The sequence below is a fragment of the Ascaphus truei genome, chromosome 1 (assembly GCF_040206685.1).
Source record: "Ascaphus truei isolate aAscTru1 chromosome 1, aAscTru1.hap1, whole genome shotgun sequence".
Classification (NCBI taxonomy): Eukaryota; Metazoa; Chordata; class Amphibia; order Anura; family Ascaphidae; genus Ascaphus; species Ascaphus truei.
In genome coordinates this window covers 468421501-468446642 of record NC_134483.1, presented here as the reverse complement: position 1 = coordinate 468446642, position 25142 = coordinate 468421501, and the positions used below count along the sequence as shown (strand labels likewise).

General features: G+C 48.2%; 1 protein-coding gene across 3 annotated transcripts in view; it reads right to left on the bottom strand.

Annotated features, from left to right (window-relative positions):
- Positions 1–2503, bottom strand: part of FRYL (FRY like transcription coactivator) — a 297074-nt gene extending 294571 nt beyond the window's left edge. Inside the window, exon 1 of one of the 3 annotated variants that reach the window (XM_075566772.1) lies at positions 2127–2503. The gene's annotated coding sequence lies outside the window, so the exon portion shown is untranslated. The remainder of the gene's footprint in view (positions 1–2126) is intronic. The other 2 variants (XM_075566765.1, XM_075566781.1) reach the window with 2 other exon arrangements.
- Between the last annotated feature and the right edge of the window lie 22639 nt (positions 2504–25142).

Here is a 25142-nt window from a genome sequence, read left to right as displayed (position 1 = left end):
CAAGTAAACAGGTACAGAAGAATATAACCCTGTCCCAAGGCCAGCGGCACCCAGTTGAGACGCCACGATTGCTTAGGTAGCGATGTGGTCTGTATCAGGCCAATACAGACGAGACCAGAAGTGGAGCATTCTCCCCTTCTGTGCGGACTGATGAACTAAATGAGATGTCTCCCTAGAAAGCAAGATCACACGTTTCTTGAACGCCATAGGGACCTTACAGTGCTGTGCCTTTGTGACGTTCCCATGATGATGGCACCATAATTACTTTGCAAACAAAGGAAAAGGCAAAAACGAACAGTTTAACCATGACTCTGAAGACTCCAAACACTTATCACCAAAAGACATTAGATACAGCCTCGCCAAAGCATCTGTTTACTATGGAAAACCGTGATTTAAGAATACCAGTCAGATGTTTAACCTTTTTATTCAATTGATTAAACATGCCAGTTGTCAAGTCACTTTTGTTCTAGGAGAAAGGGACTGCTCCTTTAATGGATTAACATGACCGTTCTTCATAGGGGCACAACTATATGTATTTTGGGGACTTTACAAATTATTTCTGTAAGTGTCATTGAATGTCCTATCTGACTGGAACAATGATCAGTCGGCTGACTACAATTCACACAGATATACACCACATTTATCAAAGATTGCATATGAGGGATATTGTTCACCTCTCATATATAACATTACAATAAGTGACAGATAGAAAGGTGGCTGCAAATCAGTAAAGTAAGATGTAAGGAAAAGGCTACCTCCCAACACTAACATATATACATATATATATATATATATACACATATATATATACACATATACATATATATAATGGCAACAATAGATATAGTACAGTGCATTCCCAATAACCGAAACCTCTCGTACAGGAATAAAGATGATATTGACCAAAACTGTTACAGGTTCTCCCACATCAAAGGCCGGCATCTTCAGACAGTCTCATTAAGGAGGGAGGAATGGACTGAGGATACAGAGGTATGATGCTTTGGTCAGGTGTCAGAAACAACGCCGACCTCACAGGCTCAAGTTCAATGCACCTAGCAAACATATTTACAGTGTGTGAGCGGAAGTAACGGGCAGACGCTTGGCGTGCCGTCTGCTCAAGTCTGTGTGCCACAGGAAAGGCTGGAGACAATGTTCACCTCAAACACAGGTGATGCTCACACGCGGCAGACGTGTGCCATCTCTTTGTGAGGAATCACACAACCATGTCTCCACCAGACACAAATAGTCTGACAATCACTCTCATTTGGGGGCTTTACTTCAGTCAACAGAGGCTAACGTGACCATCAATAAAAGGAGATTGACCATTTTTTTCTTTTAAAAATCGGACCCTTCAAGTATGGCTTAGTCTATACATCTCCCCATTCACACATTTTACCTGCCATTATATATTTTGGGAAAGGTGTTCCCTATATCTATCTGTATGTTATCTATTACCTATAATATAATTTGGGGAAAGGGAACCCATCAATTATATCATATTTAAGGACAGCACATCCTCCAGCTTTGAGTCCTATTGGGAGTAAAGATCTATATGAAATAAAAGATATTATGTGTATAATTTGTGTGGGGGTGGGGGGGGAGGTACCAGGTACCCCCCCCCCCCCCCCCACATCAGTCATCATACAATTGTGTATGTAGGGGGCATATCTCCACATATCGTTTCACCTCCCTAATTTGGGGGGTAAAACTTCTCCCCCAACACAGGACAATACAACCACCAGCCAGCACGTGAACCCCTTTATTTAAGGACGTCTGCCTCTTCGCCTCTCACCCACAGGTAGCGAGACAGACACACCACTCACTGCATGTCACTGACGCTCACTCACACTCACTCAATGGGGGAGTGTCTGCATGTCACTGACGCTCACTCACACTCACTCAATGGGGGAGTGCCTGCATGTCACTGACGCTCACTCACACTCACTCAATGGGGGAGTGCCTGCATGTCACTGACGCTCACTCACCCTCACTCACCCTCACTCACTGGAGGAGTGCCTGCATGTCACTGACGCACACTCACTGGGGGAGTGCCTGCATGTCACTAACGTTCACTCACACTCACACGGGAATGCCTGCATGTCACTGACGCTCACTCACTCACTCACCGGGGGAGTGTCTGCATGTCACTGAGTGGAGATGAGCAGGAGGGACCCTCCTCCCGCAGAGCTCGCTCACACTCACGGTGAGTCCTACTGCTGATCTGTCTGCACTCACCGGGCCGGATAACGAAGCGCTCCGGATCCTCTTGCCTGTCTCTCTCTCTCCCCTCCGGATTACACCATGCAGCTCCCCCACGCTGCCCGCTCACCTACTCCCACTACCGATTCAAATCCAACACGGCCAACGGCTTTTCCATCCGACTCCGCTCCGTTCCCCGCCGCGCTCCGGTTCCGTGTTCTTTTCTCCCTTATTACTCCCCCTTAAACAAGCTCAGTCTGTGTCTCTGTGTGTCTCTCTCTCTCTCCTCCGCTAACACGACGTAACAGCCACACGCCAACCTCCTCTCTTCGCTGATTGGCTGCCGCGCCGCTGAGGAGGCGGGGCGTTTGCAAGGTTCGCAGTCGTTTGGTCACACGACATGTCAATCCGGCTTCGGAGTGTCCCCGCCCACTTCTACTTTCCCAGTCAAGGGTTTGTCACGGTGCCCCAGGTTGTCAATCAAAAGAACGACGCCTTGAACACTCTCCTAGGATTGGCTGAGACTTCCAGGGGTTGCGCACGTTTAAACGGGCGTAGATACCTGGGGGCAGAGCGACCCGATTGGCTAATGGAACGCGAAGGCTCTACCCCTCTAATAATTGGCTGAGAGCGGTGTTTGTCAATATTGTATCTCAGCCCATTCTCCCATATGCCTGACTGTGTATATGCACAGTGGGAATGTCAGAGCTGGGGGGTTGCCAGCTTAATATGTGCAATGATCCCCACCAATTATTGATAAAACCTTGCTTCACATGTACTTATTTGATCATGCAGTTGCTCATTAGTCCACCACGGTTAGAGTCCTGGTTTCCTTGATCTCCATATACAGTACACAGGTGCTGAGACCCCCTTCTGCTTTTTGCCATCCAACTGTAAAAGTTTACTATTCAATATGTGATACAGCCCTTTCTCCCAGGCAGGGAAGCCTGTTCATTTCCATTGATCTCAGACCCATCACTATCCATTCTCCATTCGCGACATGGCTAAAACTTGTCATTTATTCCACCGTAATATTGCCAAGATCCGCTCTTTTGTCTGTCACGCTCAGTAGCGCAACCAGGGGGGGGGGCAAAGAGGCATTTGCACCCCTCCAAGAATTCGTATTGCACTTAGAGACTGATTGACTGATTGCCGGGGGGAGAGCGGGGCCCATGTAACAGAGCAGCCTCCTCATCTGCGTCATGGGACGTTGAATCGTCATGGTGACGTGACATCACATGGCAACGCTTTCCTAAGACAACACTCCGTCACATGGTGCATGACAACGCGCAGCGCTGTGATGTCATGACGATGCTACGTTGATGGGAAGGGCAGGTAAACACTCCACCCCCCAATCAGAGATTCTGATTGCGCCTCTGGTCACACTACTGCTAAAACTGTAATGCATGCCCTTATCTTCTCCTGTCTGGATTATTGTAACATTCTGCTAACAGGCCTCCTTGCTTCACAACTTTCTCCTTTGCAATCTATGAAAAATTCTGTTGCTAGTCTAGCCCGGGGCCCCCTCTGGGCTTCCCTATTGCACCCTTACCTCCCGGCACGGATGCGCTATGCAGCGGAGGCAGGTGCCAGCAATGTTAGGGAGGCGACTGAATCGCTGGAAGCTCCCAGCGGCTCCCCTTGCAGGGCCTTAAAACTCACATCTTAAATGAAGCATTTCAATGGCCTGGACTCATTGCTACTGTCCCACACCCACAATCACTCCTACCAACACCTGCCATCTGCTTCACTTATTCCCTCACCTACCGTCTGTAACTCTCCCATCATACCACCTAGATTGTAAACTCTCCGGGACTGGGATTTCCTTTCCTATTGTCTTTTATCTTATTTGTTGCACTTAGTCTATTATAATTCACTGTACTGTTTTTTTCTCTCTTGAAAAGCTTCGAGTACAGCTGTGGGTGCTATGTAAATACAGCAAGACCCCGCTTCTTGGTGCTCCGCTTTTCGGCGATCCGCTGATACGGCGGTACCAAGAAGGGGGCCGCCATGTCTGCGCATGCGCAGATCGGGGAAGTCAGTGGTCGTGGATGCGCAAAACGGGTGGTTGCCGATGGTGCGTGTAGGAGGACATGTGCAGAGGTACACAATGGAGACTGTTTTACGGTGAAATTAAAACAAGGCTTTATTGTGCCTGTCGCTTTAAACACAGCAAAAATCAACATAAGAGAATAAGCCAAACAAAAAAACCTATCTCTGCTTTGGAGACTATCTACATATGTAGCTCAGCCCTCTCTGACTGGGTTGGTTAGCCAAGCTTTTTACCAGCCCCAAATCATGGAGACATTTATCAATACACATAGACGTAGATCTTATACGAAAAGTCTTACCTGTTAGCTGGACTGCTGTAGGGGAAGCTTCTCTGCTTCTTTGCCTTGTGTGCACAGGCAATGTCAGGCTCCAAGTTTATAATCTTGTCCCCTTTGTCTTGTGGTCAGCTTGTCGCTCAAGACATCTGTCCTTCCTTGATTCAGCCCAGTTGTGGACTAAGGAATCTCTGCTCTGTCTCCTAGTTCAGCTCAGGTGTGAGATAAGGAGTCTCACTTCCTGTCTCAAAGGCAGGCTTTTTCTACCACCTGTAATCAGCCAGGGGGTGTTAGTTAATTGCCTACCAGCAGTTAACCACCCCACTGCTGGATTAGAGGCACATTTGTGAACAGGGATAAGTCCCCTGTTACATACCTCCCCTGTTTGTGGGAAGCTCGGGCTTACCACGGCCAAAGCCCATCCTTCCACTCTCATTCGCGATCTTTCTGTGACTTGAATGAGAGTGGATGGAGGAAGAGAACCCTCTGTCCCGCTGGGATTGGAGCCCTTTCTCCAGTTTATTTTTGTCTCCTCCCGAAGGTGCTTGAGATCAGCACTCCTCAGTCGCTCGAGGAGGACTTTTTCCACGTAAAGTCTTTTTACCGAGTGCGCGGTCATGAGATTTCCGTTGCGTCGGGCACTCCTCTTTTTGTAGACAAACTGTATGGCAACAGTTGTAGAGCAGTTAGGACTAGCCCTTAGAGTTTTCCGCTCTTGAAGCGGTCTTTCTGCACCTCCTCCACACAACGGAGTCGCCAGTAAGGAATCTCTGCTCTGTCTCCTAGTTCAGCTCAGGTGTGAGCTAAGGAGTCTCACTTCCTGTCTCAAAGGCAGGCTTTTTCTACCACCTGTAATCAGCCAGGTGGTGTTAGTTAATTGCCTACCAGCAGTTAACCACCACACTGCTGGATTAGAGGCACATTTGTGAACAGGGATAAGTCCCCTGTTACAGTGCGCATGCGCAGAACGGAGGATGCACGCGCCGAAAGGAGGTTGCACATGCGCAGAAGGGGGGAATTGCCAGTTTGCGCGTGCACACACGCCAAAAAATGCTGGTTCCACTTTCCGGTGATTTTCGCTTTGCGGCGGGCCCTTAGAACGGAACCCGACGCATGCTTGGGTCCTCCTGTAAATATATAGTAGTGGGGACACAGGACCAGGCTTCTGGGGTTCATACCCTACATATCTCTTTCGCAGTGCAGCGCCACCATCTGCCGTAGGCCCCAGGAACTGATGGTGATCTCCCACGGTAGAACTATTACCTCTCCCCCCAGTAAGGCCATACACCAGGCAGGAGGTATATGTAAATAGGAATGGTTTATTATCTGTTCTGTACAGCACAGTAACAAGGCAGTACATCTCAGCTGCCACTGTGGGATGGTCCCTGGACCGTCACTACAGGCCAAGGGCACCCACAGCTGTCCTAGCTCTTCCCTGCCTCCCTAGCAAAGGCAGAGGTATGGTCCACACTCACTCTCCCCTGGAGGGAAGAGGACTGGAGAAGGCCCAATAATCAGCCTCTCCTCTGTGTGACCAGCCTTCCTCAAATTGGGAAAGGCACTCCCGAATTTGGGGTGGTACTGCCCTTAAGTACTGCCAGGAGGAGGGCACCAGGTCAGTCTCATGATTGGTCATGCCCTCGCCTGATGTCACCACTTCCCGCTGTCACTCACGTGCAGCTCCTCGGAGGGGGAAAACCTCATATCAACTACTGGCAACCTGATCGTACCAGGGCTTACTGCCAGGAGGGAAGCAAACTAGTAGCCACAGATGGCACGGCTACATATATAATACTGTCTAATGAGTCACAAAATAGTCTGATGTCAGGACAACATTTTATAAGCCATTACACTAGAAAAGTAGAGCCATAAATAAAACAAAGGCTGGTAAAAACTGGTAGAGCAGGGGTGGCCAACTCCAGTCCTCAAGGGCCACCAACAAGTCAGGTTTTCAGGATATCCCGGCTTCAGCACAGGTGGCTCAATCAGTGGCTCAGTCATTGATTGAGCTTCCTGTGTTGAGCAGGGATATTCTGAAAACCTGACATGACGGTGGCCCTTGAGGACTGGAGTTAGACACTCTTGAATTAGACACATATAAAGTGATGGCAGATAACAGCCACCTCCTTGCTGCTCAAAGCTCGCGTGCATCACCCTGCAGTTATATAACATTATACTTACTCTCATTAAGGAGTTTCCTTTCCTCTATTTTAGTCATGCTCTTGGGGTATTTGAATGCTTCTATAATATCGCCTTTCTACGGTGAACATGGTTTAAAAAAGGAGTCAGACAAAAAAAGGTCTGTTGGTAATGTCACTGCCTGTGATGTGGTGAAGCCAGTTGAAATTCCAGTGTCGGCTCATTGTGACCTTGTGTTTAGTTACAGTTTTGGGGCATGAGGTACTGTGAGTAAGGTTACAAGGAGCTGACACAGGAATTTCAACTGGCTTCATCTACTTCAAAGGAGGCGGCATTACCAATAGGCCATTTTTTGGGACCCTTTTTATATCATCTCCACTCTGCTTATGTCCTTTTGCAGATGACACCTTTATAAATGACCTATGTGTAGGTTTTATAATAATTTTAATTAAATTGAGTTACATTATGTATGTCTCCTACCTTTATCTTCCCCATATGGAATTCCCCTGGGGCGGAGGTTGGATACACCACACATAAGACACGTGGATCCTGTGGCTGCGAATACGAGGTGGAATCCAGGTCATATGGACAGGTGAGTCCATCAAAGACAACATTGCTGAAAAAATGTCAGTTTCGTGGTGTCTAAGGATTGAAGAACGTTCCTGATCGAACATCTGTGGATAAATGCTTATTTTCTACATCTAATTGTGAGTGCGCTACTTATCATCAATATCTGGTATAGTTTGGACATACTGCCCTATGTTTTTCCCCCCTTCCTTCTATTTTTTTGCGCCTATGTAATTCTACTTCGTGTAAATCCTCTCGGCACCTGTGGGGTTGAGGACCTAATTGGCAGGAGCTATAGGGAAAGAATCAGTCATCACGGGTTAGCACCTCTGTAACAGGGGACTTATCTCTGTTCACAAAGGTGCCTCTAATCCAGCAGTGTGGTGGTTAACTGCTGGTAGCAAATTAACTAGCACCACCTGCCTGATTACAGGTAGTAGAAAAAGCCTGCCTTTGAGACAGGAAGTAACTCCTCCCTAGCTCTGACTGAGAGCTGACCTTTGGAGAGACAAAGCAGAGGTTCTTGAGTCCCAGGAGAGACTGACCAAAAGAAACCCAGATCTCTGGAGCTGACCGGTCTTGAGCTCTGCACAGCAGAGCTGAATTCAAGACACAGGGAAAACTACTACACCTGAAGCTGAACCAGGAAGTGAGATTTTTCCCTCCAAGAAACAGATACGACTTTTATTCTTAAGAGACTGCTTATATCTGCTTATTTCATGTTATATGTTTTGGGGCTGCGAGAACTGCTTGACTAAGGGAGATGTGAATTATTGCATAGTGTTTCACTAGAAATACTCCCAAGTGAATGGAAGCTTTGTTTCCCCCCCTGTGTTTGGATAATTTTCCTGATGAAAAGGAACAGGCACAATAAAGCCTATTATAATTTCACATTATAAAGCCTCCTAATTGTGTACCTCTGTGAACGTCCATCCACAACCTCCCTTATCTTAATTATTGATAAGTATCAATACATTATATGCACTATAAGAAATGTTGTTGTTTGATGCGCTGTCTGATCTAGATATATATCTAGATATATCTAGATAGATTCAATACTTCTCAGAAACCAAATATTATTTTCAGCATTGTTTTGTGCTCATCACTCCTGGACAAGGGCTCCATAAAATGAAATCTCAGTTAATTTAAATGCAGGCTCCATCCTAATTTAACTTTAATCTGAATATTTCGATGTAAGGTAATAAGTGTGTGTGTGTGTGTGTGTTAATACATCAATGTAGTTCTAAATATCAATAAAATAATCAATAAAATAATCAAAATACATTAGACTAATTATTGGACTCTGTGTGCTTCCATGTTCAGTGTTTTGCATCTTTCCGCTCTTGAACTGTTAATTGTTAGATATCATTTATTTCAACCTCCAAAGACTGAAATCAGTGAGATTTGGGTGTTGTGACCCCCCCACCCCCAAAAAAAAATTATGAAAAAATGCTGTTTTATTTGGTGGGGAGTTTATCAGTCAGGCTCCATTGAAGTCTATGAGATTCTTATGCTAAATATCAGTGAGACCCAGTAAATCATTGAGACAGACTCCAAATCAGACAAAGAAAATCAGTGAGTGTTGATTTAAGTATATAGAGCTGACTTTAGCTCCACCCTTATATAAGGAAAGTGTTGATCCTGTTTAGACAGGCAGTCTGCTGGGAGATAGTAATAGAAGTAGGACTTGCTTTGTTCTGTGTTAGTCTCCCACTCTGTCATGGCAAGAAGGTTAGCAGGTAACTGCATGTTGTACAAGGGCCTGAATACAGGAGAACATACATTCGTTAAAGTGGAAGTAAAAAGTCACCGCTTTTATTTAGCAATACACGTTAAAACAGGAACTGCCCGCCAGCCCAGCACAACAGACTCAAAGCGTTCACACGTTTTGACCACCTTGGGAGGAGATCCTCACCAGCCATATTTAATCTGGCCACCTTCCCCTGCCTCACCGCCAGCGGTAGAAGGACGAAGAAAGCAGTACGCACATGCATGGCGGCTGATTTGGAGCGGTACAAAGAAGTAACCCAGTAAATTCCAAACCTGGTTCTCCGTAGCCTAGTCAGGCCCCTCTTTTTATCCCCTTTAACTTTGCCCCTTACCTAAACACCTGGCTTCCGTGCACAGAGGCCTCCTATTGCCCCTCTACACGTAGCCTTGACCGTTGCTGCCAGCCCCCGCCGAGTAGGCAAGCCTCATTGTTCAATCCCCACAGCAGGGGGTCCGGCTGATGGGATTACCTGCTCGGTGCGTCCCGCAGCCCTTATGGAGGTGACAGCCCCATGCTGGGGGCTCTGCTTCTCCTTATGTCTTGGGGAAAAGTGCCTAAGAAAGATAACAAAGAAAATCAACATAGCTCCCTGGAGTCCTGATAGTCCAGATAGCCAAGGGGTGGCTCATTGACTAAACTACTGATTAAGCCACCTGTGCTGAAGCAGGGATATCCTTAATCCTGACCTGTTGGTGGCCCTTGAGGACTGGAGTTGGTCACTCCTGAGATACCCCCATGCATCAGTACATTTTCTTTTGAACCCGGGAGTTCCACGCAGTTAAGAATAGTGGTCCCCCTCCCCCCGCCCCCCTCCCTCAAAGCTCCTCCCCCCTCCCTCAAAGCTGCACCCCTCCCCTCGTTTCTAATTATGAAAAAAGTAAGCGTGGGGACTGATGCTTTAACGTGAAGCTTTCATTTGAGAGAGCAGTGATGTATCACCAGTGATAGAAGTCTCTACTCCTACCTGTGATCTATGGAGTGTACGTCATCTGTGACAACTGGAACTTGCTGTACCATAAATGGCATCTCCAATGGACAAAAATGGCATCTTGCTGTTGTACTCTATAAAATCTCGTACCTTTTATTGGCGCCGCACTCTTTATAGATTTTGTAATGTGTTTCCCCTTTAAATCCATTGTTTGTACAGCTCATTACTACAACTTATGTTCTATGATCCAGTAGAAGAAATACGATTCTTCAAAGAAATCCATCATGTCTGAAATGCATGGATCATCCAAGTTGTATGTGTAGCCCTCTTTCCCCCCCCCCCCTAAGTGAGATTGGGGTGGGTAGGTGTGTCTGACTACTTTTCAGTGTGGTGCTGTACCTGTTTGGCAACCAGGAGGGCTGAGCTTCCACCACGGGGAACCTGGGGTATATACTTACACTCGGTGCAGCGCCTCCACTGATGAGGGATCCCAACGTGGTGGGAGTGTGCCCTCACCAGAACAACCATACAGTAAATACACACAATGTGAATAAACAGTATTTACTGAGCATGAACGATAACTTCAATGAAACTCTCTTTGCATAACATCACTACATCATAGGAATAACATTGCATCACCCTGAATGCATACCATATCCCCATCCACATGTCCATCATCACATCACCCTCAGTTCCTTTGATAATAATGTGAGTGTCCACAACCATAAAGAGAGTGTGAGTGTGAGGGATAGCGCTTCCCTGTGTTGGGGCCCGGTGGTGCACTTATTCTACTACCTCCCTGATCACTGTTCCTGATCAGGATAATCCTTGGACTCAGCAACACTGCACAGTGATCCCACGCCGCACTGCGCTGCTCTCTGCAGGAATGGATACTCTTTCTGCACTCAGGCTGCACGACATTCAGGCACTGTCCTGCAGCATGTCTCTTCCTCTTTCTCTGAGTATGTGAAGGAGTCCCTGTCTTAAGGCAGTCCCTATCACATACAGTATTCATCTAGTGTCTCAGGGGACTAACTGGGCCCTGGGGTATACCTCTACCCTAGCCCCTGCATGCAGAAGATCTCTTACTATAGCTTCTGTCTGATCCCAGACTCTGGCAGCTCACCACGTGCAACTGGCACTGGTGATATCACACACTGTATAACCTAGAATGCAGCCCCCCCTTCTTCCTATGAGGGGCCTCTCACTGACAGCCAAACTAACTGCTGTGGCTGCACAACAGAGCCACACTGTCTCTTCTAGTCAGAGCACACAGCACTGCATCTGTGTCACTGACAAGACTTAGGCCTCGGCCATGTTTAGCGCTTGCTTGCTGAAGCGTGCTGACGCGCGCTCCCACTCAGCACTGAGCCCCTACAGCCGCAATTAGAGCGGCTTTAGTAGGGGCTCACCTGCACTTCTGCGCGCTTGCGGAAGCGCAGGTCTTAGGGGAATTTAAAATTCCCCCGCTTGCCGGCGCGACAGGCCGGTCACGTGAGGGCGAACCAGCTCCGTGACGTCACTGGCCGGCCCGCCCCCTGACGGCCCACTGACAGCGCGTGCGGTAAGCAACCGCAAGGCCAGGGAAAGCACCCGCTTTCCCTGCGCCTCAGCACGCCAGCAGGGAGCCTGGCCAAGGCCTTACACTCACCTAAGGGCAGGGTCCCTACTTAAGGGGCCTTCCCTATGACTTACCCACTAACCTAGTGGGAGTGGGACCTACCTGGGGCCTGGGGGTAACCTGGCCTAGTGTAAGAGCCACTTGCTCCTTACACACTTCCTCCCCCTTCCTGCTCCCCGCTCCAACTGACTAGCGTGGTCTCTGCAACATTGTATCCTTCCCCAACAGGAGAAGCTGCAAACCCTATTTGCTGGCTGGCAGCACGTGATGTGGGTAAAAGGGCAGTCCCCAGAGGCTGCTGGGAATTGTAGTTCACCCAGGACCTCATTAGCATTGGGACCGCGTGCGCTATCTTTATTGCGCCTATGCGAAGCTGTAATTGCCGCCGCTATGCGTAACTGCGCCTGCGCGAACTCTAGAGGGCCTTCCTGCCTCTCTGCCTTCTCAATGGTGAACCAGGGAGCCAAAGGGGACCTGGCTACATATGTAACATATCTCTAATAAAACATTACAATGATACACAGAACGCTGAAGGTTTCTTTACACAGAGATGAGAAGGAAGGCTAATAGCTAGAGAAGCCAACCCATTTTTTAATTTGTATGGTTTTTCAGGTTAGTCCTGGTTTTAATTATTTAATTACTTTTCCTATAGTGAACAGAAGCCAGGGCAGATTTAGACGCTCAAATCCCATCTAAATCAGTTGTTGTGTTTACATTTTTACAGGCCACTCCAAAACCTCTTCCAAATCACGGCAGATGCACAATCCGATGAAGGGTTAATTCCAATTTAATGATGTCACATGAATTGTGCTAAAGGGAAAATGCATGTCTTACACTGCATGTGCACAGAAACGCTGCTTAAAGAAGAGTAGACAAGGATTACAGTTGGGGGTTGGAGTGTGATGTGTGTGTGTGTGTGTGTGTGTGTGTGTGTGTGTGTGTGTGTGTGTGTGTGTGTGTGTGTGTGTGTGTGTGTGTGTGTGTGTGTGTGTGTGTGTGTGTGTGTGTGTGTGTGTGTGTGTTAGCAGTACAAATTATTACCATAAATGTTAAGCCTTGAAAGTTATTTTTTTGTCTAGATCAGTGAAGAGTACCCAATGATGTTTGTCTTTGTCATAGCTGTACAATTATCTGCATTGTTACCGTACCTAATAAAAGTGAAGGTACTGTACTTTGAAACATTTCTTGTGTCAGTCTCAACTTCCTTCATTGGTGATTGACCAAGTTAACTTCCAGGAGCACCAGACCAGAGACATGGAACTAGAGTAACACTTTTGTTGGTTTGGGGACAGTCAAGAAGCTAAAAGTGGCCCAGGGGACAGTCGAAAGGCTTGGAGTGGTTAACCCTCGGAGATTGAACATTCCCCAGTAAGCAGACATGCAAGAGGTCTGAGTGGTGAGTATCAATAAGGTAATAGGAGACGTAGGATCTAGGTGTGAATAGATCCTTATCTATATTCTGTGTAACTGATCACTCCTAAGGCCGCGCATATAGTGCCGGAGACGGGACGGGTGACATCACCTGTCGCGAAAGTTATATTTTTGCTTTGGGGCGCAGGCTTTCTGGCATTTGATTGGTTATGGGGCTGTTACATGAGGCAACAGCCCTTGAAAAATCAAATATTGCCAGCTTCCAAATTTGGCGACACCGCTCCGTCGTATTGTCGCCGTCGCGCTTACTATAAGAGCACGCGGCGGCGGCGGCAATGTATTTGTTTTTGGGCAACGTCGCCGTCGCCCGTCGCGGACACTATACGCAAGGCCTAAGAATCAAATACATGGAACATTTTCAGACACCGATTGTAATTGTAATCTCTTCAGGACAGGGACTCCCTTTCCCTATTGTTTTATGTCCGAAGCGCTTAGTCCCATTGTGTTATAATATTATGTCACGTGTATTGTAAAGTGCTATGTACCTGGGTGGCGCTATATAAATTAAGATATACATACCGTACGTGTTAAAAAGTACAGTGCCTGCTAATTCACGACAGACTCTATGTCCACCATTATTGATCAGTTTGTATCATGGCAATAACAGTGAAAAGCGTGAAATGAAAAGAGAAAAAAATGACAACGTAAAACTAAGGAACATGCACTCTGATGCACAATATAGCCAAGTAGGCCAGTCTAAAATGGGCGAAAGAGCAACAAGCCCCCCCAAAAAGGAAATTAGGAATTCAAATCACAGTTGCTCACAGATAATAAGAGCGCTATACACAAACAGGGACGGAATGATGCCTGTGCCCGTGATGAATTGCAATATCAGATTAAACAGACACTGAAAATATTCAGGTAGACACACGAACACAAAGATATACACATTATGTATTGTTTCCGCGTATAGGGAAATGACAGGATTACTGCATGAGAGAGTGGGAGTTTCAAGTTTAACCCCTTCTACGTCAAAAGATGTTAAGTGTGGAAATCTGTTGAAGTGAATAATAATTTCAGGCCTATAAACTTATTCTTGCCTTTATCTATTTCAGGAATGTTATTTAAGCAAAGTAAAAAAAACTTTTTTTTAGGACAATAAAGATGCACGTAAATATATACGTTTTATCTCTTTGCAAAATCTTGTACGTCCTAAAAACACACTAAAATAACAATCATTTGCATATTTATTACATTATACACACATGCAAATTACCATTAGCAGGAATATAATTAGTCAATTGCTCATGACAAACACGAGCAAAATATGAAGCATTTGTGCTTTAGGCACTTTTACTAAAAGTGCCTTAGGCAAAGCAGGTATTTTCCTAGGACGGCAATAATTAGAGGCATCAAGCAATGCTTTGTAATGTGCACCATGACCTTCTGGCAACAGAGAGATTCATTTCTAGCAATTATAAAGTTCATTTGACCCTTGCTCTGCCAGACAGGTCTGTAATAAATTACTATGCCAGTAGGGTTGCCAGGTGCCCGGTTTTGATCCGGACAGACCGGTATTTTGCCCCTGCGTCCGGTAAAAAATGAGAGGTAATGCCAGACATGTAATACCGGACACATACCTTTCTGAACGTGCGGCAGGCAGCGCGAATGCGGAGTGTGGCCGGGAGCGGACAGAGGCGTGTGGCAGCGGGTGGCCAGCAGCAGAGTGAGAAGCAACCAGTTGCAGTGCAGGTTAGAGTGGAGGAGGGCGGCATGACGCCGACTGATGATGTGGAGGGTGGCGTCGGAGTCAGAGGATGGCGGTGGCGGAGCCCACACCTCAGCGGCACCAGCAACGGGCGACCTGAGGCTGCAGTGACATCTTCCAGTGCCACTGTCTGCCAGGAGGATCTCCACAGTTAAGACATTTTGACAGAAGGGGGAGAGGATGAGGAGGGGGGCAGTGGTGAGGAAGGAATAGGGGGTAGTGGTAAGGAAAGAAGAGGGGGTGGTGGTGAGGAAGGGGGAGGTGAGGGAGTGGTGGTGTGAGAGGAGGATGAGGAGGATGAGGAGGATGGTGGTGTATGAAGAGGATGATGGTGTTAGAGGAGAATGAAGAGGATGATGTTGTTAGAGGAGAATGAAGAGGATGATGGTATGAGAGACGGATGAGGAGGAAAGTGGTGAGAGAGGAGGATGGGGGTGTGAAAGGAGGAAGAGGAGGATGGTGGTGTGAGAGAAGGATGAGGAGGATAATGGTGAGAGAGTAGGATGGGGGTGTGAGAGGAGGAGGATGGTGGTGTGAGAGGATGAGGAGGATAGTGGTGAGAGAAGAGGATGGGGGTGTGAGAGGAGGAAGAGGAGGATGGTGGTGTGAGAGAAGGATGAGGAGGATAGTGATGAGAGAGGAGGATGGGGGTGTGAGAGGAGGTAGAGGAGGTGGATGGTGGTGTGAGAGAAGGATGGGGAGGATAGTGTTGAGAGAGGAGGATGGGGGTGTGAGAGGAGGAAGAGGAGGATGGTGGTATGAGAGAAGGATGAGGAGGATAGTGGTGAGAGGAGGATGGGGGTTTGAGAGGAGGAAGAGGAGGATGGTGGTGTGAGAGGTGGGTGAGGAGAATAGTGGTGAGAGAGGAGGATGGGGGTGTGAGAGGAGGAAGAGGAGGATGGTAGTGTGAGAGAAGGATGAGGAGGATAGTGGTGAGAGAGGAGGATGGGGGTGTGAGAGGAGGAAGAGGAGGATGAGGGTGTGGGGAAGGATGAGGAGGATAGTGGTGAGAGAGGAGGATGGGGGTGTGAGAGGAGGAAGAGGAGGATGGTGGTGTGAGAGAAGGATGAGGAGGATAGTGGTGAGAGAGGAGGATGGGGGTGTGAGAGGAGGATGAGGAGGATAGTGTGTGAGATGAGGAGAAAGATGGTGATGTGAGATGAGTAGGAATAGTAGTAATAAACTAGTAGTGGTGGTGTGAGATGATGATGAGGGGGTGAGGATAAAGGGAGGGTGAGAGGAGGGAGAGGAAGGATGAGGGTGTTGAGAGGATAAGGGGTGGTGAGCAGATGAGGGGGTTGCAACAATCTTGGAATTTGTGGGAGGAGCATTAAGATCAGTATTGCTAGCCGTGTACAGTATGACTGCGGGTGTGTTATTTATAAATTATCTGACTGTTATGTCATTTTTTTTTAACTCCCAGTTTGCACCAATTTGCACCATTTCATATTCTATTTCATAACAAAATGCTGGGAGGGCGCTCAATCCCAAGACCCCTCCCTGGAATTTTTTTTACAAAATAGAATATGAGATGGTGCAAATTGGTGCACACTTGGAGTGAAATTTAGAAAAGATTACATACCAGTCAGATCATTAATAAATAACATACTGTACCTCCCCACCGACTTTTCGAGTGCGTCGCATCTTTCACCATTGTGTCCAGTATTTTTGGAGAAGCCACATGGCAACCCTATGTACCAGTATGAACTTGTGTAAGACTCTACATACAAAGAGATGGAAAGCATTTGGGACGCCAGTATTCAATTTGGTCTATACTAACATAAGGCCTTGAGCCAGTCCTGAAACTGTCCAGTGTTTACATTTGTAGATGTCTACCCTTGCTTTCATGCAGAAGTCTTTAGGCTGAAAACTTGGGGGCTCACAAACTTTAAAAAAAATTAATTAAATTATCAGTACTTATGTGTAACCCATCTTCCCCCCCTCCCCCCCTGGTTGCAGATCGGACCCCTAGGGTGTAGTGAGAGCTGGCTACATGTCTTATGGTGGTGCATACCTGTAAGGAACAGGAGGGCCTGAGTCTCCCGCGTTGGTATAGGGGACAACAGGGACAGGCTTCTGTGGTTAATGCTTTCATCTTTTAGCAACGGTGCAGCGCCTCCATCTCTGGCGAGCCCTATAGGGGTAGGGTGAAATCCTCCCAGAGAGCCCTGGTCTCAGGGCAAGAGATTTCAGTCTCACACAAGTCTCTTAAAAGCAGCAATGTCTCTTTATTCTTGCAACAGCTCACAGAAGCAGCAGATCATACATAGGGTCTTTTCCTCCTTCTCCTCCAGAATGTACCCCTTCAGGATGGGCTGTCCGGGGCTCACACTGCTCCCGGCCTCCACCCCAAAGTGCAGACACTCAAGGTGAGGCTAGCTTTCCCCCTCACCCCCTGAGCAGGGTGAGGGGCATTGGTCCACCACACTAGAGTTCTATAAGCTCTACTCAGTCTAGCCTGAGCTTCTCCAACTGTAAGACCTGTCTCTCCTGTAAATCATTCCTCCTGATCCCAGGGCAGAACTCTCTCCGCTCACTCCCAAGACAGATCTCACTCTCACACCTACTGCCACTGACAGGATCAGGCAACTCAATTTAGACAGCCCCCACCATCATGATGTCAGCAGGCCCCTCCCCTTTGTCTCTTGCCTTCCACACAGAGTCAGGGGGCCTACCTCCACCAATCATGGCAGGGCTTGAAGCGGGGGAAACCCATGATACCTACTGGCGACCTGCCCTTAGCAGGACTTACACCAGTAGGAGAAAGATATATAGCCCAAATTATTACCAGGGCTACATATGCAATGTAAAATCCTTTCAAATTCGGTCATATTTATTAGAGGTGTATAATTTGTTTGTGGAAATATTTTGCAAATCAAATTTGAAGACAGCCGGAACAACTCTAGCAAATGACATTAGGTCACACGGTGGCCCTTTACATTCTACCATTTTCTCAAAGTTCTATTAAAATTCGCAACGTTTCACGGTAATCTGGCGAAAATGTAACATTACTGACTAATGTAAACTTTCGCAAAACGTTTGTAAATTAAACATTTTACTTTAAGGCCTATTGAACCTTTTAAAGTTGCAACCACCCCCTCCCCCCCAAAATAAAAAAAAGTTAATGTTGTAAAGGAGCCGAGGAGTTAAACTCCCTTTACAGGGCAGGGATACAGGCTTGTTGACCAGAGGATTTTGCCTGGCAACAGTGGGGAACCCAAAGCCCCACACAGCAGAAGCCTGCACCGATAAGGCAAAATACTTTCCTGGGAGCAGCAGGACTTCAAAGCTTGCAGCTGGAGAAATCAGAGAAGCCAGACCAGCATCAGTCAGATAAGACTATATATTTGTGACGTTCAGGGGATTCCTTCCCCTTCATGTGTCCCTGATGTGACACGCTCACCTACCCTCTCTGTCCCTTCCCCTGCCAGCCTCCCTTCTTCTACCCACTCCTGTCCCTCTCCGGCAGCCTCTGACGCCGTTCCTGCACCACGGCGCGCGCCCCACAAGACTCGCGCACCCACGCGGTTCTCGAGCCCCTGCTGCGGCGTTCCCCACTCTCAGTCCCCCTCAGTATCTGCTCCCATCCCCTTACCTCCGGCGGCTGTTCCCTCCATTCCTCCATCCTCCTCTGCGGGCGTCCCCGCAGCGTGGCGTTCCGCGCGCCTCGTGATGCAGCCTGTGCGCGCGCACTCTCAGATTACAGAGGGCGGGCACACACGCTCCTCTTCTAGAGGTTTTCAGACTCCTCCTCTCATGCACTGCAAGCGATCTCCCTTACTGGTTCCCCTGTCTCCTCCCCTTACCTATCCCTGCTGTCTCCCACTTCACCTTCTGCTCCTCCTCTCTCTCCTATTGGTGTTTCCTCCTTTATAACCCCTGTCTGTCCTTTCTATCATTGCTCTGCATAGCTCTTGTTACCCCTGTGTGTGCAGTCCTATGCTTGGCTCTCCTCTGTGTTCCAGCTTGTTCCTGCTCCTGCTTATCCCTGGATTTCCCTGGTTTGACCTTTGCTCGTTCTGGACTACTCTGCTCTCTGTTGCCCTTGAACCCTGCATACGAACTCTACCTTGCTGACCTCTGTAAACCCTGGACTTTGGCTTACGAACTTGACGACTCTGACTTCTGGATCCCTGGACACTGGCGCACGGACACCACTACTCTTACTCTTTACTCCCAAGGCATTGCAAGTACCACTAACTATCTTTCAACAGGCCCGGCAACGCCATACCGCACTCCGGGCACGCCCTCACTGCTGTGGGTGCATGGTAATACCCTTCCCACCTCAGTATTGGGGTCTTGCCCGGTCTGCGGGAATACGGGCATGACATTATGCAGAGCCTAACAAATGCAGACCCCCCTGAGGTGGGTACAGGTGTTTCACTTGAGGCCTTACAATTTGTGAGCAATCAGCTGTCCACAGTCTCCCAGCAATTGGCTAGCCTCTCCCTTCAGGAGGCTCCTATGGCTCCAGCACCCCCGGTTGCCACGACCTATGTCAACTCTGGACCCCGTGTTCCATCACCTAATCGCTACGATGGGGACACCCTCGCCTGCCGCGGTTTCCTAAACCAATGCGAGGTACAATTCGAGATGTCCCTCTCCCTGTTTCCCACAGGTCATTCTAAGGTGGCTTACATCTACACCTTGCTTACCGGTGACGCCCTCGCTTGGGCCTCTCCCCTCTGGGAATGTAAGAGCGAACTAACCCAAGACTATCCTAAATTCAGGCACGAATTTCAGCAAGTATTTGATACTCCTGCACGGCGCGAGACAGCTGCATTCTCTCTCTTCCATATTTCACAGGCCCGAAGATCTGCTGCCAAGTACGCAATCGAGTTCCGTACTCTCGCCGCAGAGACCCAATGGAATGATGAGGCACTCGCCGCCGCATATTGGCACGGACTCTCAGACACCTTGAAGGATGATCTTGCTACTCATGCCCGGCCTTCTTCCCTGGAGGAGTTGATTACCCTGAGCGTACACATGGACCAGCGTACCCAGGAGCGACGGCACGAGACACACTGTTCTCGTTCTCTTCCTTCCTCTGTTGTCACTCACAGGTCATCTACTTCACCCCTCCTGGCACTGGATGCCCCGGAGCCGATGCAAATCGGTAGCCAACAACTTCGGGCCGCAGAGAGAATGCGACGCCATCAGAAAGGACTCTGTTTCTACTGTGGTTCTTCGGAACATCGTCTCCAGAATTGTCCCCTGAAGCCGGGAAACGGGAACACCCAGTAAAGGTAGAGGGGCTTCTACTGGGTACTGTCTCTCCTTGCCCCTCTCTCCCCGAAAATCTCCCAAAGAAGTTTATGCTTCCTGCCACTCTGGAGGGTCCTGACCTTTTCCTGCAGGTAAAAGCTTTCATTGATTCTGGATCTGGTGGTAACTTCTTGGACCAAACCTTCGCCTCTGAGAATGAAATCCCTATGGTCAGGAGAAAAGCACCTATTGGTCTCGAGGCCATCGACGGACGACCGCTCCAGCCAGCATTTATCATCTGGGAGTCCATTCCTCTCACACTGACCTTGGCCGATGGTCATAAAGAGGTAATAATTTTCGATATTTTTCATTCTCCGACTGTTCAACTTATTTTAGGATTGCCTTGGCTTCAACTCCACAATCTGCACATTGATTGGACCGGCACCCTGCCTATCCAGTGGCCTTCTTCCGCTGACTCTGCTCCTGCGGCTCCTCCTGTTGCGGTGCTTGCCGGCTTGGATTCCGTTCCTTCCAATCTATCGATGCTGCCAACCGTGTATCATGAGTGCTTGGATGTGTTTGTGACGGTTCAGGGGATTCCTTCCCCTTCATGTGTTCCTGATGTCACACGCTCACCTACCCTCTCTGTCCCTTCCCCTGCCAGCCTCCCTTCCAGTACCCATTCCTGTCCCCCTGCGGCAGCCTCTGACGCCGTTCCTGCACCACGGCGCGCGCCCCGCAAGACTCGCGCACCCGAGCGGTTCCCAAGCCCCTGCTGCGGCGTTCCCCACTCTCAGCCCCCCTCGGTATCTGCTCCCATCCCCTTACCTCCGGCGGCTGTTCCCTCCGTTCCTCCATCCTCCTCTGCGGGTGTCCCCTCAGCGCTCCGAGCACCTCGTGACGCAGCCTGTGCGCGCGCACTCTCAGATTACAAAGGGTGCGTGCACACGCCCCTCTACTAGGGGGTTTCAGCCTCGTGACTCCTCCTCCCATGCCCTGCAAGTGATCTCCCTTACTGGTTCCCCTGTCTCCTCCCCTGTCTCCTCCTCTTCTCCTCCTCACCTATCCCTGCTGTCTCCCACTTCACCTTCTACTCCTCCTCTCTCCGCTAACAATTTTGATGTGTTGGACGAAATCAACAAGGCCCAGGCTCACGTTCCCAGCAGGTTCAGGGTACCAGAAGGGCGCTTATATGCAGCTCCACGATTTCGCCACAAGATTCTACTTTGGGGTCATTCCTCTAGATCTGCCAGTCATCCAGGCTTCAAAAGAACAGCGAATCTTATTAAACGGACATTTTGGTGGCTGAGGATGAACTAAGACATTTTCGACTTTACTAGTGCCTGTCCTGTATGTGCCCAGAGTAAGACGCTCCACCACAAACCTTCTGGCCTCCTCATGCCTCTCCCCATTCCGGAGCAACCCTGGAAACACATCTCGATGGATTTCATTGTCGAACTGCCCAATTCCAAAGGAAAGAACACCATTCTTGTCGTAGTAGACAGATTCTCTAAACATTCACACTTTATTCCCCTCAAGGGTCTTCCTAATTCTGCTACTCTGGCCAATGTTTTTTCCAAGGAAATTTTCAGATTACATGGCGTTCCCATTTCTATTGTCTCTGACAGAGGGTCTCAATTCATCTCTAAGTTCTGGCGGGCGTTTTCCCAGAGACTCGGAATTTCCCTCCTTTTTTCTTCTGGATACCATCCACAGACCAATGGTCAGACCGAAAGGATGAATCAAACCCTAGAGCAATATCTCAGATGTTTCGTATCGGACTCACAGGACAACTGGGTGGACCTGTTACCATGGGCCAAATTTGCAATCAACTCTCTCAAAAATGAGTCTACCCAGGAGTCTCCCTTTTTCATTAATTTCGGCTTTCACCCCAGCAGTCTTCCTCTCTCTTCTCCCCCTTCTGGCGTTCCTGCAGCCGACTCTCATGTTACGACCCCACAGAACTCTTGGAAAAGGATCCTCAAATCCCTACAATCCGCTTTTGCCAAACAAAAAACCAAGGCGGATCGTCATCGCCAACCAGGTCCTTCATTCAAGCCTGGTGACAGAGTGTGGTTGTCCTCGAAGAACATCAGGCTTAAAACTCCATCTCCTAAACTGTCACCAAGATTTCTGGGCCCATTCAAAATCATAGAAAAAGTCAACCCAGTCGCTTATCGTCTCGTTTTACCTCCCACCATGAGGATTCCTTCCGTGTTTCATGTCTCCCTGCTTAAACCCTTTGTACAGAGCTCACATTTTCCGGACACTTCCCGTAAACCCAACCCAGTGTCCACCCTAGGACAACAAGAGTACGAGGTCCAATCCCTCATTGATTCATGCTGGTCTAAAAACAGCTCCAGTTCCTCGTCCACTGGAAGGGCTATGGTCCGGAGGAGCGTTCGTGGGTACCGGCACGTCACATTCATTCAGGGGATTCCTTCCCCTTCATGTATCCCTGTTGTCACACGCTCACCTACCCTCTCTGTCCCTTCCCCTGCCAGCCTCCCTTCTTTTACCCACTCCTGTCCCTCTCCGGCAGCCTCTGACGCCGTTCCTGCACCACGGTGCGCGCCCCACAAGACTCGCGCAGCCGCGCGGTTCCCGAGCCCCTGCTGCGGCGTTCCCCACTCTCAGCCCCCCTCGGTATCTGCTCCCATCCCATTACCTCCGGCGGCTGTTCCCTCCGTTCCTCCATCCTCCTCTGCAGGTGTCCCTGCGGCGTGGCGCACCGCGCGCCTCGTGACGTAGTCTGTGCGCGCGCACTCTCAGATTACAGAGGGCGCATGCAAACGCTCCTCTTCTATGGGTTTTCAGCCTCCTGACTCCTCCTCTCATGCCCTGCAAGCGATCTCCCTTACTGGTTCCACTGTCTCCTCCTCTTCTCCTTCTCACCTATCCCTGCTGTCTCCCACTTCACCTTCTGCTCCTCCTCTCTCTCCTATTGGTGTTTCCTCCTTTATAACTCCTGTCTGTCCTTTCTATCATTGCTCTGCATAGCTCTTGTTACCCCTGTGTGTGCAGTCCTATGCTTGGCTCTCCTCTGTGTTTCAGCTTGTTCCTGCTCCTGCTTATCCCTGGATTTCCCTGGTTTGACCTTTGCTCGTTCTGGAATACTCTGCTCTCTGTTGCCCGTGAACCCTGCATACGAACTCTACCTTGCTGACCTCTGTAAACCCTGGACTTTGGCTTACGAACTTGGTGACTCTGACTTCTGGATCCCTGGACACTACTTTTACTCTGTAATCCCAAGGCGTTGCAAGTACCACTAACTATCTTTCAACAGGCCCGGCAACGCCATACCACACTCCGGACACGCCCTCACTGCTGTGGGTGTGTGGTAATACCCTTCCCACCTCAGTATTGGGGTCTTGCCAGGTCTGCGGGCATACGGGCGTGACAATATTGTTCCCTAATCTTAGTTCATATGTTTTGGGGTTGGTAACCAGCTTAGTTGGCGGCCCAGATAGAAAGGGTCAGAGTAATGTTTATTTAGTCTCCTAACATGGAATAGTTGTTTGTTTTAGGATTTTGTGTTTTGCCTTAAAGGGGCAGTAGCCCCAATGTTTTGGCTGCTGTTTTGTGGAGAAATAAAACCACTAAAGATTTGGTGTACCCTAAAAATGCATGTGTGGACTTGTATCTGACCTCACCTACAGGCTGCTACATCACAGTTGAGCTGATGGCGTTCTAATTTTTCATTGTTTCATCTTTTTTTTTTTTGCTGCGTTATCACTGGCATTAGCTGTTACCATGACAATCTCTCTACTCCAAATGAATGTGAATAATGGTACAATTTTAAGCTTCCTGGGAGGCAATATTTTAGCAACGAATATCTCCAAAATTCAACTACAGAATTTAGAAAGTGTTGGATTGCTAAAAACAGCAGCAAAACGCCATTGCAATGGTAAAAAAGGAAAACATTATTTTTTTTTTATAACTTTCTTTTTCAGATTTTTATGGGGTACAGAAAGGAAAAGAAAGTTTACATAATATTATCATGACATTTCGGGAGACATAAGAGGGAACAGAGAACATGAAGTTACAATTGCATGTCAAGCCACTGGGAGATAACCCAGAATAATCTGTAGCATTCCAACCTCAAATGTTCAAACCCAGATATTGCTAGGGGAAAAGAATAAGAGAGGGAAGAGGAAGTGAGCAAAAACTAAATAAAGAAACAGGACGTGGTATCTCCACCCAAGTTTGTTCTGAGGGATTTGGAAACCCCTTCCAACAGGCTCCGGCAGCAGGACTAGGACATTGATTTTCCAGAATTCCCATCAAAGACTGGACTGTTTGACCAACGTAACTGTATGTAATCCCTCATTATCTGATAAGAGTTATAATTAATTATTATATCATAGGAATAGGGTGCTAGCGCTTCTTTCTTTTCCTTGTTGATAAGTATGATATGTATCTTTTATTTTACCTTAGCTGAGGATAGGCACACTTGTGAAACGTTTATAGAAATAGGCAGGTGCTGATCTAGTACTAAAATTGGTCTCTAGTGGAAATACAATATAAGCCACTCTTTCTTATAGTTGGAGAAGACCATTCTACAGTTGGTGGGACTATTGAATTCCTCGACGTTATGGTATATTAGTTTCAGGGAGGTCATTCTGGAGCATGAGAAATTATCTCAAGGGACCGAAATTTAGCGGGCTCTATGAGCTCGTTAAGCCTTCTGTCACAAAACTGGGGAGTACTGGGGGTGTAGAAAAGGGTCGGTAGTCTACCACTTGGGGTGGAATTTAGGGACAAAATAGGTGTTGACAAACATATCCATTTATGGATTTTTAAAAAAAAAGAATGTAGGCCATACAGAGGATCTAAGCCTGAAGGTACCATGTCTCGGTTAGGAGGGGACATGGAGAAAACCACTAGGTGACCCGCACCGGGGCTAGTGTGTCTGGGGCTATGGGGACAGGTGGCCATTTTTCCCCTTGATTTCCTTCCTGTCTCCCATAGAGGCCCCCCATGGGATAGACGCAGTTCCCTCCAGGCAGCAGGACAGTATTGCCCTCCTCAACCTAGCCAAACCAGTTGAAAAAGGCACTGGTGCTTTTCTATTCAACTTAAATGCATGTCATCACAAAACCCTTATCCCTACCCTCTTATGTGCAACAGTGTGTATGCCAATGGGGAACCCGCTCGTAGTAACAAGTTTTTTTTTTAAACCCGAGAGTTATGAATAAGGAGAGTCTCTTAGTCCGACTATGGGGCCCCACACAAGGCAACCTCGG